Here is a 14,700-nt window from a genome sequence, read left to right as displayed (position 1 = left end):
TGTGTGCTTTATAGTGGTGGTGTCCTGTCTGGTGATTGGTTGTTATGTGTCATGTGCGTTCATTGGTTATCCTGTGTGTCAATCACTGCCTGTCTGCATCTCATTATATACATGAGTGGATATTATGCCAGAGAACAAAGAAGATTCTGTAATATGATCCTTCACGCTTCGCATTGAGGATCACAAGGAGGGTGTGTAGCCATCTGGGATGGCCACTTTCAGAATACAAATGGACACTCAAAGAGAATATAGGGAAATGTGGACAATACTAAGCAACAAGCAGGCACAGAGCCTGAATGTATATTTGGGAAGCAGTCAGCAGATGGAATCGAAACTCTAGGGTTGATTAATATATTGATGGCCCATCTCCGAGGAACAAAGGACTAATACTCACGTAGCCGATACTGTCGCAGACATCCCGGCGTCAGTACCCCAACCGAAAGACACAAACAAAGCAAGGCCAACGGCCACTTAGGACACGCCCAGCCATCAGGGCACCCGCCACTTTATTAGTTTAGATCGATGACAATGATCAAGAAGCTGCCCAATTATTTGGGACCAAGTTTAAGGCCTGCCTAAAAGTGCGCAAAGCCCCTCCAAGTACAAGAAGGAACCCCCGACCGAGATTCAGTCTCTTGGATTTGGCTCTCAAGTGGAGACACCCTTCCACCAGCATCACCAGAAGCAAGTAAGTTCAAGGTCAACACTCGCTACCAGATGGACGACCTTAGCTGTACTCCTGTTACCTCTTCGAACCCAACAGCCTCAGATCCGAACAACGGCCATTGTTCCTCTGATTAAGGGGCACCCGAAGTTAAGTATAGGTGTTAGTGATAGAGATAGTTTAGTTTGTAGTATTATCATGCATGAGTAGATCTTACTGTGTGTAAATAAATAGTATTGACCTTGAACTAACTAACTGGTGTATTGGCTCTTTGATCGGTATTCGAGTTGAACCTAGTGGCGGTATCATAGATTTCATAGAATTTACAGTGCAGAAGGAGGCCATTCGGCCCATCGAGTCTGCACCGGCTCTTGGAAAGAGCACCCTACTCAAGGTCCACACCTCCACCCTATCCCCATAACCCAGTAACCCCACCCAACACTAAGGGCAATTTTGGACACTAAGGGCAATTTAGCATGGCCAATCCACCTAACCTGCACATCTTTGGACTGTGGGAGGAAACCGGAGCACCCGGAGGAAACCCACGCACACACAGTGAGGATGTGCAGACTCCGCACAGACAGTGACCCAAGCCGGAATTGAACCTGGGACCCTGGAGCTGTGAAGCAATTGTGCTATCCACAATGCTACCATGCTGCCCCATCGAGAGATACCTGGCGACTCTGAAAGTTTATACATAATTAGGATTAAGAAAGGCGACCATATTGACCGCCATATTTATAACCAAATAAATATAGCAACAGGGTTAGGTGGATTGGCCATGCTAAATTGCCCTTAATGTTCAAAAAAAAGGTTAAGTGGGGTTACTAGGTTTCGGGGATAGGGTGGAGATGTGGGCTTGAGCAGGGTGCTCTTTCCAAGTGCCGGTGCAGACTCAATGGGTTGAATGGCCTCCTTCTGCACTGTAGATTCTATATGCTTACAATTCAACCTGAGAATCAATGTACTGTAAAACCAAAAAGTGCTGATGATTTTGCCAGATATATTCAAAACCTGCAATAGTAATTCACTGCACGGACTGTATTCAAACTCCTCAAACTCGTGAGAGAAACTGGACATTTTAGCATAATGGATGTAATGCATTATTGTTTCAAGGCTTTGTCATCGTAGAACATGAATAAAAGTACAATCCTAATCCTAGTTATGCCTCCAGAGAAATAGGCAGAGCAGAGCCTGGGTATTTCTTGAGAGAGACTCCTGGGCAGTATTGCACCCCCACCATGGTAGCACAGTGATTAGCGCTGTTGCTTCACAGCTCAATGGTTCCAGGTTCAATTCCCAGACTGGGTCACTGGCTAGCCTGTGCGGAATTTGCATGTTCTCCTCGTGTCTGCATGGTCCGGGTGCTCCGGCTTCCTCCACAGTCCAAAGATGTGCAGGTTAGGTGGATTGGCCATGCTAAATTGTCTAAAAATGTTAGGTGGAGTTACTGGGTTACGGGATAGGTAGAGGCGTGGGCTTAAGTAGAGTGCTCTTTCCAAGGGCCGGTGCAGACTCAATGGGCCGAATGGCCTCCTTTTGCACTGTGAATTCTATGATTCTCAGATTTATAGGTAGTTACGGATCAATAATTTGACACGTGTCTGGGAGTAGATTAACTGTCCAATCTTTCAATTCGGGGATGACCATATTTTCTATTCATTCACAGAAGGTGGGAGTCACTAGTAGGACCAACATTTATTGGGCATCAGTAATTGCCCTGAGAAAGGTGATAGTGAGCCACTTTCTTGAACTGCTGCAGTCCATATGTTGAACATAAAACACACAAGATTTATTTTGGTAGTACAGAACTTGAATATTGCTGAAACATTTTGCTTTGAACTCATCAGGACAAATGCAAGAATGCCAAATTTCAAATGATCACCACAATTTATATTACAGGAGAAAAGAGCACTGATTGGCAGGTAGACTCTGACTGGCCAAGGCGTTTCCATGGAGAAAGCAACAGGGAACTCAAGCCCTCCCCCTACTCCTCAATCTCACAGGTAATTCAGAAAAGGTGCAAGCTTGAACAGATTCCTTTTTGCAGAGAATGGGTCCCTGCAACACTCCTTCATACACCATACATGCATCTGGTCAACTGGATAGGTAGTGCCTTAGTCCTTTCCAGTATTATTCTCACTTGACTTTTTTTACAGAGGCTTGGAATGGCTTGCTAGGCTATATCAGAGGGAAATTGACAGCTAACCACTGTGAGTCATATATAGGTCAGGCTGGGTAAGGTTAGCAGATTTCCTTCCCTGGAGACTTACTGAACCAGATATGTCTTTATAGCAATCTGGTAATTTCACAGATGCCATTTCTAATTTTAGGTTTTCATTCCAAATTAATTAATTAATTGAATTTAAATTCCCCCATCTGAGGTGGTGGAGTTTGTACTCATATCTCTGAAATACTGGTCCAGTAACATTACCACTAAGCTGATGTTCCTGTGTCCCGCTTTGGGATAACATGGATTGTTTTCTTAAAGGAATGTGTGAAGAATGAGATATTTGACAGATTGGCCACATGGAATTTCAAAACTCACTTCACACAAGATCCTAATTGAACAGCTTCTCTCTTCTAACAACACTTTTAAACTCGTTTTTCATATTAAGTGACAGCATTGGACTTCATTAGTGTTTTTACTGTTTATTTTTATTGAAATGTTTGCAATATTTTAAATTTTAAGGTTGAGATAATAATTGTTCAAATGGCCCTTCCTGTCAGGAGTGCATAACAAACACTCAAGCCTGTGCATTATTAATGTTCTATCTCTTAAAATTAATGGGTGGGAAATTGTGGTGAGCACATATCTGAATTCCCAACATACTGGGAATCAGGTTCTGTGCATGCACTCAGATTTATAAAATTAGTTTAATTTTTGGTCCATTTTAATCAGTGAATGTGCACAAATCAATTATTTTTGCAAAGTGCAGGAAGCACACCGATATAGGTATGCAGGGTTTAAGATCCATACTTCCGGGAAATCATCAGACTTACACCCATATATTGTTTACTACAAGAGTAAGGCTGGCCTGCCATATTGCATTCAAAATCAAATCATACATTCCCTTGGCGCCTGTATTCTGAGTGCCTTTGCCTGCCCTAGTGCTCCTATCTCAGTGGCTACAGCATGCCTGCTGACTTTCAGTGGGGGATGTGGTGTTGGGTGTTCTGACACACAGATGAGCCAACACAGTTGCATATGGTACAACACTTCTTTATTTAAACTCACTATTTACAACTTGGTCTTTGCACTCTGCACGTGGGGGGCTCCCTGCTTGTGGTGTTTCATCAGCTCTTTCTGTTCCCTTCTCCCCAGACCTACTGACCTCCAGGTGTCGTGCTCGTGCTTTTTATGTGGTTGGTGTTCTTGTCTGTGATTGGTTGTGGTGTTGTGTACTCTGATTTGCCTGTTAGTGTGTCCATCATGATGTGTGTGTTTGAATATCATGACATCCCCCCTTTTTACAAAGATATGTGCCTACGTGGTAATAAATATGATCGTGACGTGAGTGCATCTAAGAGTGTGTGTGTGTCGTGTGCAGCATGTGTCTATGACGGAACTATGTACATGGGGCGATGTCGAGTGCGTCACATGAATCCAGTTGTACCATAACATAACAGAAATGCGAACGAGAGAAGAAGAAAAAAAAATTTGATCAGTTGTCCAGTCAGACGACATCTGGAACGATAAACAACAACAGGTTATCATGTAAAATTGTCCAACTTATTAAACATATGAACTGTATTATAAGTCCATTCTAATGGGTTTGCGACGAATTCGGGTTGACCGCCTTAAGGGTGGATCAAGAACCACCGGCTGCTGTGCAGGCATGGCCATGGGTGGCGATGGAAAGGGCGTGATGTGCGGCAGCTCCACAAAGTCATCCTCGGAAGCCTGTTGAGGATCTGGCGTGTTGTGTGGCTGTGAGCGTGGAAGTCGGCGAAGGGCGCGCCGATTGCGGCGACGCACGGAACCATCCGGCATGCGAACCAGGAACGAGCGGGGAGCCACTTGTCGGAGGACTTCGGCCGGTGCTGACCAGCCACCATACGGTTGATGGACGCGTACTTTGTCTCCGGAGGACAGGGGGGGCAGGTCCGTCGCTCGTGTGTCGTACCGACCTTTCTGGCGATCACGCTGCAGTTGCATGTTCCGAAGAACCGCCTCATGGTCTGTTGTCGGTGCCAGGACGGAAGGTACCGTCGTCCTGAGGGAGCGACCCATTAGTAGCTGCGCTGGCGAGAGGCCCGTGGATAACGGGGCCGATCGATAGGCCAGCAAGGCAAGGTTAAAGTCCGATCCGGCATCAGCCGCCTTGCACAGGAGCCGCTTTGCGATGTGGACACCCTTTTCAGCCTTCCCGTTCGATTGTGGATGCAGAGGGCTGGATGTCACATGAGTGAAACCATATGCTGCGGCAAAGGACGACCATTCACGGCTGGCAAAACAAGGTCCATTGTCTGACATGACAGTCCTTGGAATGCCATGGCGAGCAAACGTTTCCTTGCAGGCCCCAATGACTGCGGACGACGTCAGATCATGGAGAGGCATGACTTCCGGGTAGTTTGAGAAGTAGTCTATAATAACAATGTAATCTCTGCCGAGCGCGTGAAATAGGTCAACACCCACCTTCGCCCAGGGGGACGTCACCATCTCGTGTGGTAGAAGTGTTTCCGGAGGTTGCGCTGGCTGAAACCTCTGACAGGTTGTGCAGTTGAGCACCATGTTGGCTATGTCTTCATTAATACCCGGCCAATATACCGCCTCCCGGGCCCTTCGTCTGCATTTTTCGACGCCCAAGTGGCCTTCGTGTAGTTGACGAAGAATCATCTGGCGCACACTGTGTGGAATGACGATCCTATGCGATTTCATAAGGACCCCGTCTATATTGGTGAGATCATCTCGCACATTATAAAACTGGGGGCACTGCCCTTTTAGCCACCCTTCCGTCATGTGGCGCATCACTCGCTGCAGCAGAGGGTCAGTCGCCGTCTCTGCGCGTATGTGGGCCAGACTAGGATCATCAGCTGGCATATTTGCTGCTGTCAGAGTCACGTGTGCCTCAATTTGACGCACGAACCCCTCTGCATCTGGTGGTGTGCTCACTGCTCGGGAAAGAGTGTCCGCCACGATGAGTTCCTTCCCCGGAGTGTAGATCAGTTCAAAATCGTACCTCCTGAGTTTGAGTAAGATGCGCTGGAGGCGAGGAGTCATGTCGTTCAGGTCTTTGTTAATGATGTTGACCAGGGGGCGGTGGTCAGTTTCGACCGTGAATCGTGGCAGGCCATACACATAGTCGTGGAACTTGTCCAGTCCAGTTAACAAGCCCAGGCATTCTTTTTCGATTTGCGCGTAGCGCTGTTCGGTAGGGGTCATGGCTCGTGAGGCATACGCAACCGGGGCCCATGATGACGTGCTGTCTTTTTGGAGGAGTACCGCTCCAATACCAGATTGGCTGGCGTCTGTTGAGATCTTTGTAGGGCGAGTCGTGTCAAAGAAGGCCAGCACTGGTGCCGTGACCAGTTTGTGCTTGAGCTCCTCCCATTCCCGCTGATGCGACTGGTGCCAGTTGAATTCCGTCGATTTTTTTACGAGATGGCGCATGTTTGTTGTATGAGAAGCCAGGTTGGGAATGAACTTTCCAAGGAAGTTGACCATGCCGAGGAATCTTAAGACAGCCTTCTTGTCAGCCGGTCGTGGCATGGCTGTGATGGCGCTAACCTTGTCTGCATCGGGACGGACCCCGGACCTTGAGATGTGGTCCCCGAGGAATTTCAGCTCCGTCTGGCCGAAAGCACACTTCGCACGGTTGAGACGCAGGCCATTTTGCCGTATGCGGGTGAAGACACGTCGAAGACGATGCATGTGTTCCTGCGGAGTGGTGGACCAAATGATGATATCGTCCACATATACACGTACCCCTTCGATGCCTTCCATCATCTGTTCCATAATGCGGTGGAATACTTCAGATGCCGAAATGATGCCGAATGGCATCCGGTTGTAGCAGAATCTGCCAAAAGGGGTGTTGAATGTGCATAGTCTTCGGCTGGCCGGGTCCAGTTTGATCTGCCAGAATCCTTTGGACGCATCCAATTTAGTGAATATGTTGGCTCGCGCCATCTCGCTGGTGAGGTCTTCTCGTTTCGGGATGGGATAGTGTTCCCGCATGATGTTGTTGTTCAGATCTTTTGGATCTATACATATACGGAGCTCGCCAGAGGGCTTCTTTACACAGACCATGGAGCTGACCCATGGCGTGGGCTCCGTGACCTTGGATAGGACCCCTTGGTCCTGAAGAATCTGCAGTTGTGCCTTGAGGCGGTCTTTGAGAGGCGCAGGAACCCTGCGAGGTGCGTGAACGACAGGGATGGCGTCCGGTCTGAGTCGAATCTTGTACGTGTGTGGCAATGTCCCCATGCCTTCAAAAACCTCCTGGTTGTGAGCGAGGAGGGAATGGAGATTCGCGTGGAACTCAGCATCCGGGAAGTCGGATATCTCATCTGGAGAGAGAGACATGATGCGCTGTACCAGGTGAAGGACCTTACACGCTTGTGCGCCCAGTAACGAGTCCTTTGATGAGCCCACAACTTCGAAGGGGAGTGTGGCCGTGTACCTCTTGTGAGTCACCTGTAGCTGGCAAGATCCTATGGACGGGATAACGTTCCCGTTATAGTCAACCATCTTAAGCCGGGATGGTGTGATGGGTGGTTTGACCTTCATGGCCTGGACTGCAGAGTAAGCAATCAGGTTGGCGGATGCGCCGGTGTCCAGACGGAAGGCGACGCGCGATCGGTTGACCGTCAGGGTGGCACACCACTCATCGTCTGGATTGATGGCATTGACCTTGTTGACATCAATGACGGCAACTCGGAAGTCATCCTGGTCATCTGCATCACTTAATTGGAAGTCTTGATGCGTGGGCTGGACGGTCCTGACTCGTGTGCGAGGTTGTCGAGGATGCGCCGGATCCATGGGTTGAGCCGCACGACAGCGGGCTGCGTAGTGGCCTATCATGGCACATCTGTTGCACTGTCGGTATTTTGCAGGACATTGCCCTTTTAAGTGTAGACCTCCACAATTTCTGCACGTCATGACGTCACGGCGTTCGTTGCGCCACTGCGCATGCGCAGTGCGATCTTGCGGTGGGCGCGCCTGCGCAGTGCGTCCCTCGTTGTGGCCGTTATTTTTGGCGCGCACCTGCGCGGGAGACCGCGAAAAGCGCGGGAAGCGGCCGCTGTCGTCCGGGCCGTGGGGCGGGAAGAAATCGACGGCCTGGATGCGTTCAACGTCGTGGGCGGCCTGGCTTGCCGATTCGACGGCTGGGGACCCCCTCCGTGCCAACTCGGACGCCTGAAATCGGGCAAAACGGCAGGTAGCATTTTCATGGAGGACACAGGCTTCCACAGCAGACGCTAAGGTGAGGCTCTTTATTTTAAGAAGCTGCTGGCGTAGGCCACTAGAGGCAACGCCAAAAACAATCTGGTCCCTGATCATGGACTCTGTGGTGGTGCCGTAACCGCAGGACTGCGCTAGAATCCGGAGGTGCGTCAAAAAGGGTTGAAAAAGCTCCTCCTTACCTTGCAGGCGTTGCTGAAAGATGTATCTTTCAAAAGTTTCGTTTACTTCAGTTTGAAAGTGCTGGTCCAGTTTGAGGATGACCGTGTCATATTTGGCCTGGTTTTCGCCTTCTTCGAACACCAGTGAATTAAAGACATCGTTCGGGTGGGGACCTGCGTAGAAGAGGAGCATTGCAATCTTCGAATCATCCGAGGCATTCTGTTTTTCGGTGGCACGGATGTACAGGTCAAATCGCTGCCTGTAGAGCTTCCAGTTGGTGCCTAGGTTCCCCGTGACTTGCATCGGCTGCGGTTTGCCGGTGTGGTCCATGTCCAGAATGGCAGGTTAGTAGGCAGGTATCGATCCACTCCTGTACCATGTGGTGTTGGGTGTTCTGACACACAGATGAGCCAACACAGTTGCATATGGTACAACACTTCTTTATTTAAACTCACTATTTACAACTTGGTCTTTGCACTCTGCACGTGGGGGGCTCCCTGCTTGTGGTGTTTCATCAGCTCTTTCTGTTCCCTTCTCCCCAGACCTACTGACCTCCAGGTGTCGTGCTCGTGCTTTTTATGTGGTTGGTGTTCTTGTCTGTGATTGGTTGTGGTGTTGTGTACTCTGATTTGCCTGTTAGTGTGTCCATCATGATGTGTGTGTTTGAATATCATGACAGGGGAGATTGCAGATAACCTTGCAGGGAATCTCAGCAGCACTGGCCCTAGAAGGCCCAACATTGGACTACCCTTGGCCTGGGTGACAGCTACCAGGGTTGGCAGCAACAGCAAGGGAGTAGCAGCTGTTGGAGAGCAAATGCTGTCAGCCTGAGTAAGAACAACAGGGCTGTGCTCCATGGCACTCCGCCAGGCACTCCGCCAGGATGGTATCTCAGTTATTCCAGTGGAGGATAGATAGCATATTGTTCATGTTACTGGACCAGTAATCCAGAGGCCCAGACTAATGATCTGGAGGCATGAGTTCAAATCCGACCACAGCAGCTGGAGGAATTTAAGTTTAATTGATTAATAAATCTGAAATGAAATGCTAGCTACCTGCTCGGGTGGCACGATAGCACAGTGGTTAGTACTGCTGCTCACAGTGCCAGGGACCCTGGTCCAATTCTGGCTTTGGGTGACTGCTTGTGTGGAGTTTGTACCTTCTCCCCGTGTCTGCATGGGTTTCCTCCAGGTACTCCGGTTTCCTCCCACAGGCCAAAGATATGCAGGTTAGGTGGATTGGCCATGCTAAAATGTCCCTTAGTATCCAAGGATGTGTGAGTTAGGTGGGGTTACGTGGTTTTGGGGATAGCGCAGGGGGCTGGACACAGTGCTCTGTCAGAGGGTTGGTGTAAATTTGTTGGGCTCAATCGCCTCATTCTGCACTGCTGGGATTCTATGATTATAATAATGATCATAAAACTACCGTATCATTAACCCTATTTGGTTCACTAATGCCTTTTAGGGAAGGATATCTGTGTGGTAGTCACCACTGTTGTATTATATTGTATATATGGGTATTACGGTAAGGCCCCTGTACTACAGGTACGGGGGTAGATCCCTGCCTTTGGCTCCGCCCAGGAGATGGAGTATAAATGTATGTGCTCTCCGAACAGCAGCCATTTTGTAAGCTGCTGTCGGAAGCCACACATCTCTGTGTAATAAAGCCTCGTGCATCAATCTGCCTTCCTTAGTTGGTTTGACCTACATGTGGCTCCAGACCCACAGCAGTGTGGTGACCGACATGGGCGAGCATGCCACTCGGTTTAGGCTCATCTGCTCAAGGGCAATGAGGGATGGATCATCAATGCTGGCCTCGCTCACAATGTTCACATCCCAAGAGCAAATTAAATAAAAAATTGCTGGGCTGATGTGACAGTCTGCAACCTCTTATAAAAACTCTCTGCGGCCGCGATGGCAGCACTCAGCTTGTGCGTGGCAACAAGCTGAGTTTATATAAAAGCATTTCTGAACGTCCATTGTAGCAGACAGGTATGGAGCGGTATCTGTTGCTGAAATCAGTCATTAGATGTTAGTGCTGATTATGCTCCTTGACATTGACTGCAGGGTTTCTAACGGGCTTGTCACCATCATGCATTTAATTGTTACTAATCATGGGTGAGCTCATCTGAGGAAGGATGTTCTTGCTATAGAGGGAGTGCAGCAAAGGTTTACCTGATTCCTGGGATGGCAGGGCTGCCATATGAGGAGAGACTAAATTGGTTAGGATTATATTCATTGGAGTTCAGAAGTTAGGGGCGGCATGGTAGCACAGTGGTTAGCACGGTTGCTTCACAGCTCTAGGGTCCCAGGCTCGATTCCCGACTTGGGTCACTGTCTGTGCGGAGTCTGCACGTTCTCCCTGTGTCTGCATGGGTTACTTCCAGATGCTCCGATTTCCTTCCAGAGTCCAAAGACGTGCAGGTTAGGTGGATCGGCCATGCTAAATTGCCCTTAGTGTCCAAAAAGGTTCGGAGGGGTTACGGGGATAGGTTGGAAGTGTGGCTTAAGTGGGTCGGTGCAGACTCAATGGGCCAAATGGCCTTCTTCTGCACTGTATGTTCTATGTTCAGAGAGTGATGAATCTTTGGAATTCACTACCACAAATATTGTTGAGGTAAAAACATTGTGTAATTTCAAGAAGGAATTAGATAGAGCTCTTGGGGCTAAAGAGATCAAGTGATATAAGGGGAAGGTGGGATCAGTGCATTGAACTTGATGATCAGCCATGATCATAATGAATGCCAGAGCAGGCATGAAGGGCTTCTATTTCCTTTGTATGTTTCTATGTACAATGCAGGGGATTCTCACCTTATCTAAACACTTATCAAAATGTTTCCTGCCCTGGCAGGACAGTGACTGGAAGGGGAAGTGTGACAGGCATAATGATGAGACAGGTAGGTTTGGGGCAGTGGGGGGTAATAGCATTTAGATGAGTGATAGGGAAACACGGAGTGACAGCCATTTGTGCCCGATGTCCCACCACCTGCCTCTGTGCTGTTCTCCCACTTGCAGGCAATATCAGTACCTGTGCAAGATTGTCTATGCCAAATCGTGTGATGCCCATTGTGTTTTTGCTGTTATGCCTTTTTTTCTTCCACATTGGCCTGGCCAGCCAAATGTTCCTGGGTATCTTAAAGGAGAAATGCGCATGAGTAAGTTTGTGGTGAGTGGCTGGTGGTGGGGAGGGTGATGGGGTAATTCCCACATTCAGACTGCCCATCACCCACCCTAAATTTCCCTCTTTATTTCTAACTCAGAAACTCATTATTTACATGAGTCTTTCTGGTCTGAGACATTACACTCAGTTCTTACTATACTGCTGCATATGGAGACAGGCTCATGTAATTTCTCAGCCTGTGCGTTAGATGGTGCTGTTCTAGGAAGTTCTTAAAGCTATTTCAGTGGAACATTCATTTTGCTGCAGATCTGATTCGTTAACATGTGATATGATGTTTTGGTGAATTAACTGGGTATGTATCAAGTGAATACAGAACTGACATTTTAAATCACAAAAATAGGTTCTTCAACGGAAGAAGTTACCTTGGTAATGGATTTTACAGCAGCATTATTTTTTCCATTATTGATGTGTTTACTTTGTATATTCTTCTCTACGGCCTTATAAACGCATGTTCAGATTGCATTTTTATTATGTCGATGTTAATGACATTTTCACTTCCAAAGAACCTGATTATTACCCACAAAAAAATGGTTCAAAATCAATATCCAATTGCAGCCATTTTTATAAGAAAGCTTGTGTCACACACTTTTCTAATACACAACACAACACACCTGTTTAATGAATAGAACATTGCACTGTTTACAAGTTTTCATAAAAATAAGACAAAGGGATTGTTTTGGTGTCACCAGCTTGTGATTTATGAGTCTTTTACACTCTCTGTAATACATTCATTAACATTGCCTCCGATGTGAAATACTTTGCTCTAATCGAGTGGTTTGTTTTTCAGACTCTACGATGAATCATTATCTATCAGCTTGGCTCACTGATTACACTTCATCACTGATTCAGAAGGTTGTGCTTTGAACCCAGCTCCAGTACTTGAGTATATCATTGAGGTTAATGTTCCAATGCATGTTGAAGGAGTGCTGATGGATGGAGGTGCCATCATTCAGAAGGGACATCAGACTGAGACTCTGTGTGCCCGATTAAGTGCCCATTAAAGATCCCACAGCGCTGATGTCCTGGCACACATTTCTGCTTCGACCCGAAACAATAAAAAAACACAAATTAACTGGGTATGTATTCCACTGTGGGAACCTTTCCACGAAAACAATTGCAACGGTAACCCACAGAACAGTAGTAGCTGCACAATCTAATTCCAAGGTGACTCGGGAGATTTCTGAGAGACATGATAATAGTCTCTCAGAAGCATTGGTTCTTAGTGGTGTATATTTGTTTGGAATAATGTACAACCCAGTGAGGAACCAGGCCAGTCATTGTGTAAACAATTAATAAAGAATATTTATTAAAGTAAAAGCAACAAAAAAAAAATTGAAGACTAATATGCACTAGGCCACTTAAGTATATTAATAACTAAACATACCATATTATCCAAAGTTACCTCTTGTTTCCAAAATATAGTTCCATCCCCTGAACTTACTTGAGATCCCCTTTTCCCAAGTAACAGCCAATTTTAATAACTCTACAGGTCAGATCTGGCTCATCGTTACCACACAATACCATTCAGATGACCAAGCCTGGGAAACCGTCTCTCCTGGTTGAGCGAAGGCATGAAACTGTGTCTTTTAGAGGAGCATCTTCCACAGCTCTAAATGTTAGTTGGAACTGGCCTCTGTGGCTTGGATGGAACTTGTTGTCTGGCAATTGGATGGAGAACTAGACTGCCTCCTCAATGAGGGTGCTAGCATTTATATTGTTCAATCTGTTTGATATTCCCCTCTGTGGATTCTGATGTAAATCTTGCTCAAATGACTTGCTTTTAGAAGTTATCATTTGTATAGCCCCACTGGTCTCTGGTAAACAATGTTTCTGATATGGTAATTTGCGCCTCAATAAGTCTAGGCCCCTGCTAATCTTGTTACTTTTCTGTTATTTTATTTTAATTTCAAGTTTATTGTTAATCTCATTCATTTCCCACGTCCTTTATAACTGAAGCATAACCTCTTTACTTTTGTATTCAATGCCCCTCACAATAAACAAAACAATTCTATTAGTGTTCCTAATTACTTGCTGCACCTTTATACTAACCTTTTGTGATTAATGCTATGACACCAAGATCCCTCTACATCTTACAGCCCTGCAATCATCTTTTTGATAATATTCTTATTGGACAATTTCACATTTTCCCACGTTATACTTGATTTGCCTTATCTTTGCCCACTCATCTAACCTATCTATATCCCTTTGTAGCCTCCTTTGGTACACTTCTCGTTACATCCTGCCAACCAGAACATTACCCATTTATGCCAACTCTCTGTTTCCTATCAGCTAGCCAATCTTCTATCTGTGCTAATATGTTACCACCACAGCATGAGCTTTTATTTGGCACAGGGCTAAATCGCTGGCTTTGAAAGCAGACCAAGGCAGGCCAGCAGCACGGTTCAATTCCCGGACCAGCCTCCCCGAACAGGCGCCGGAATGTGGCGACTAGGGGCTTTTCCCAGTAACTTCATTTGAAGCCTACGTGTGACAATAAGCGATTTTCATTTCATTTCATTATGTGGCACCTATCAGGTGTCTTCTGAAAATCGAACTACAGTTCATCCATCAGTTCCCCTTTATCCCATTTTACTTTTTCAACGAACTCTAATAAATTGATTAAATATGATTTCCTTTTCACAAAATCATGTTGACTTTACTTATTATCTTTAATTTTTCAAAGGGTGGCCCCGTGGCACAGTGCTGAGGACCCGGGTTCGGTCTTGGCCCCGGGTCACTGTCCGTGTGGAATTTACACATTCGCCCCGTGTTTGCGAGGGTCTCACCCCCACAAACCAAAGATGTGCAGGGTAGGAGAACTGGCCACGCTAAATTGCCTCTTAGTTGAAAAAAAAAGAATTGGGTACTTTAAATTTTTAAAATATTCTAAATATCCTGTGTAGTGTCATTAATAATACCTTTCACCATTTTCCCAAAGACATATGTTACGTTAGCAGGCCTGCAGTTTCTTGCTTTCTGTCTCCTTCACATTTTGAATAAAGGAGTTATATTTGCTATTTTCCAATCTAATGGAACCTTCCCTGAATTTAAGGAATCTTGGAAAATTAAAACGAGTGCGTCAATTATCTCACCAGCCACTTCTTTTAAGAGCCTAGGATGCAGTCCGTCAAGATCTTAGCTCTGGTCAGCCCGCAACTCCAACAATTTGCTCACTCTCCAGGTGATCGTGCATTTCCCAAATTCTTCCCTCCCTTCCATTTCCTGATTTACAGCTAGTTCTCGCATGTTACTTGTATCCTCTATAGTGAAAACCGAGGCAAAATGCCTG

The 14,700-nt window shown here is 46.6% G+C and overlaps 1 long non-coding RNA gene across 1 annotated transcript; it reads left to right on the top strand.

Moving 5' to 3' along the window:
- Nucleotides 1-2,370: 2,370 nt before the first annotated feature.
- Nucleotides 2,371-14,021, top strand: LOC140394843 (uncharacterized). Its single transcript, XR_011936035.1, has 3 exons — nt 2,371-2,670; nt 12,199-12,487; nt 12,901-14,021. It is a non-coding gene; the product is annotated as an uncharacterized lncRNA (long non-coding RNA).
- The last annotated feature ends 679 nt before the right edge of the window (nt 14,022-14,700 follow it).

Source organism: Scyliorhinus torazame, chromosome 18 (assembly GCF_047496885.1).
Source record: "Scyliorhinus torazame isolate Kashiwa2021f chromosome 18, sScyTor2.1, whole genome shotgun sequence".
NCBI classification, from domain to species: Eukaryota; Metazoa; Chordata; class Chondrichthyes; order Carcharhiniformes; family Scyliorhinidae; genus Scyliorhinus; species Scyliorhinus torazame.
Note: the sequence above shows the minus strand (reverse complement) of the source record. Positions and strands in the feature narration are given on the sequence as shown.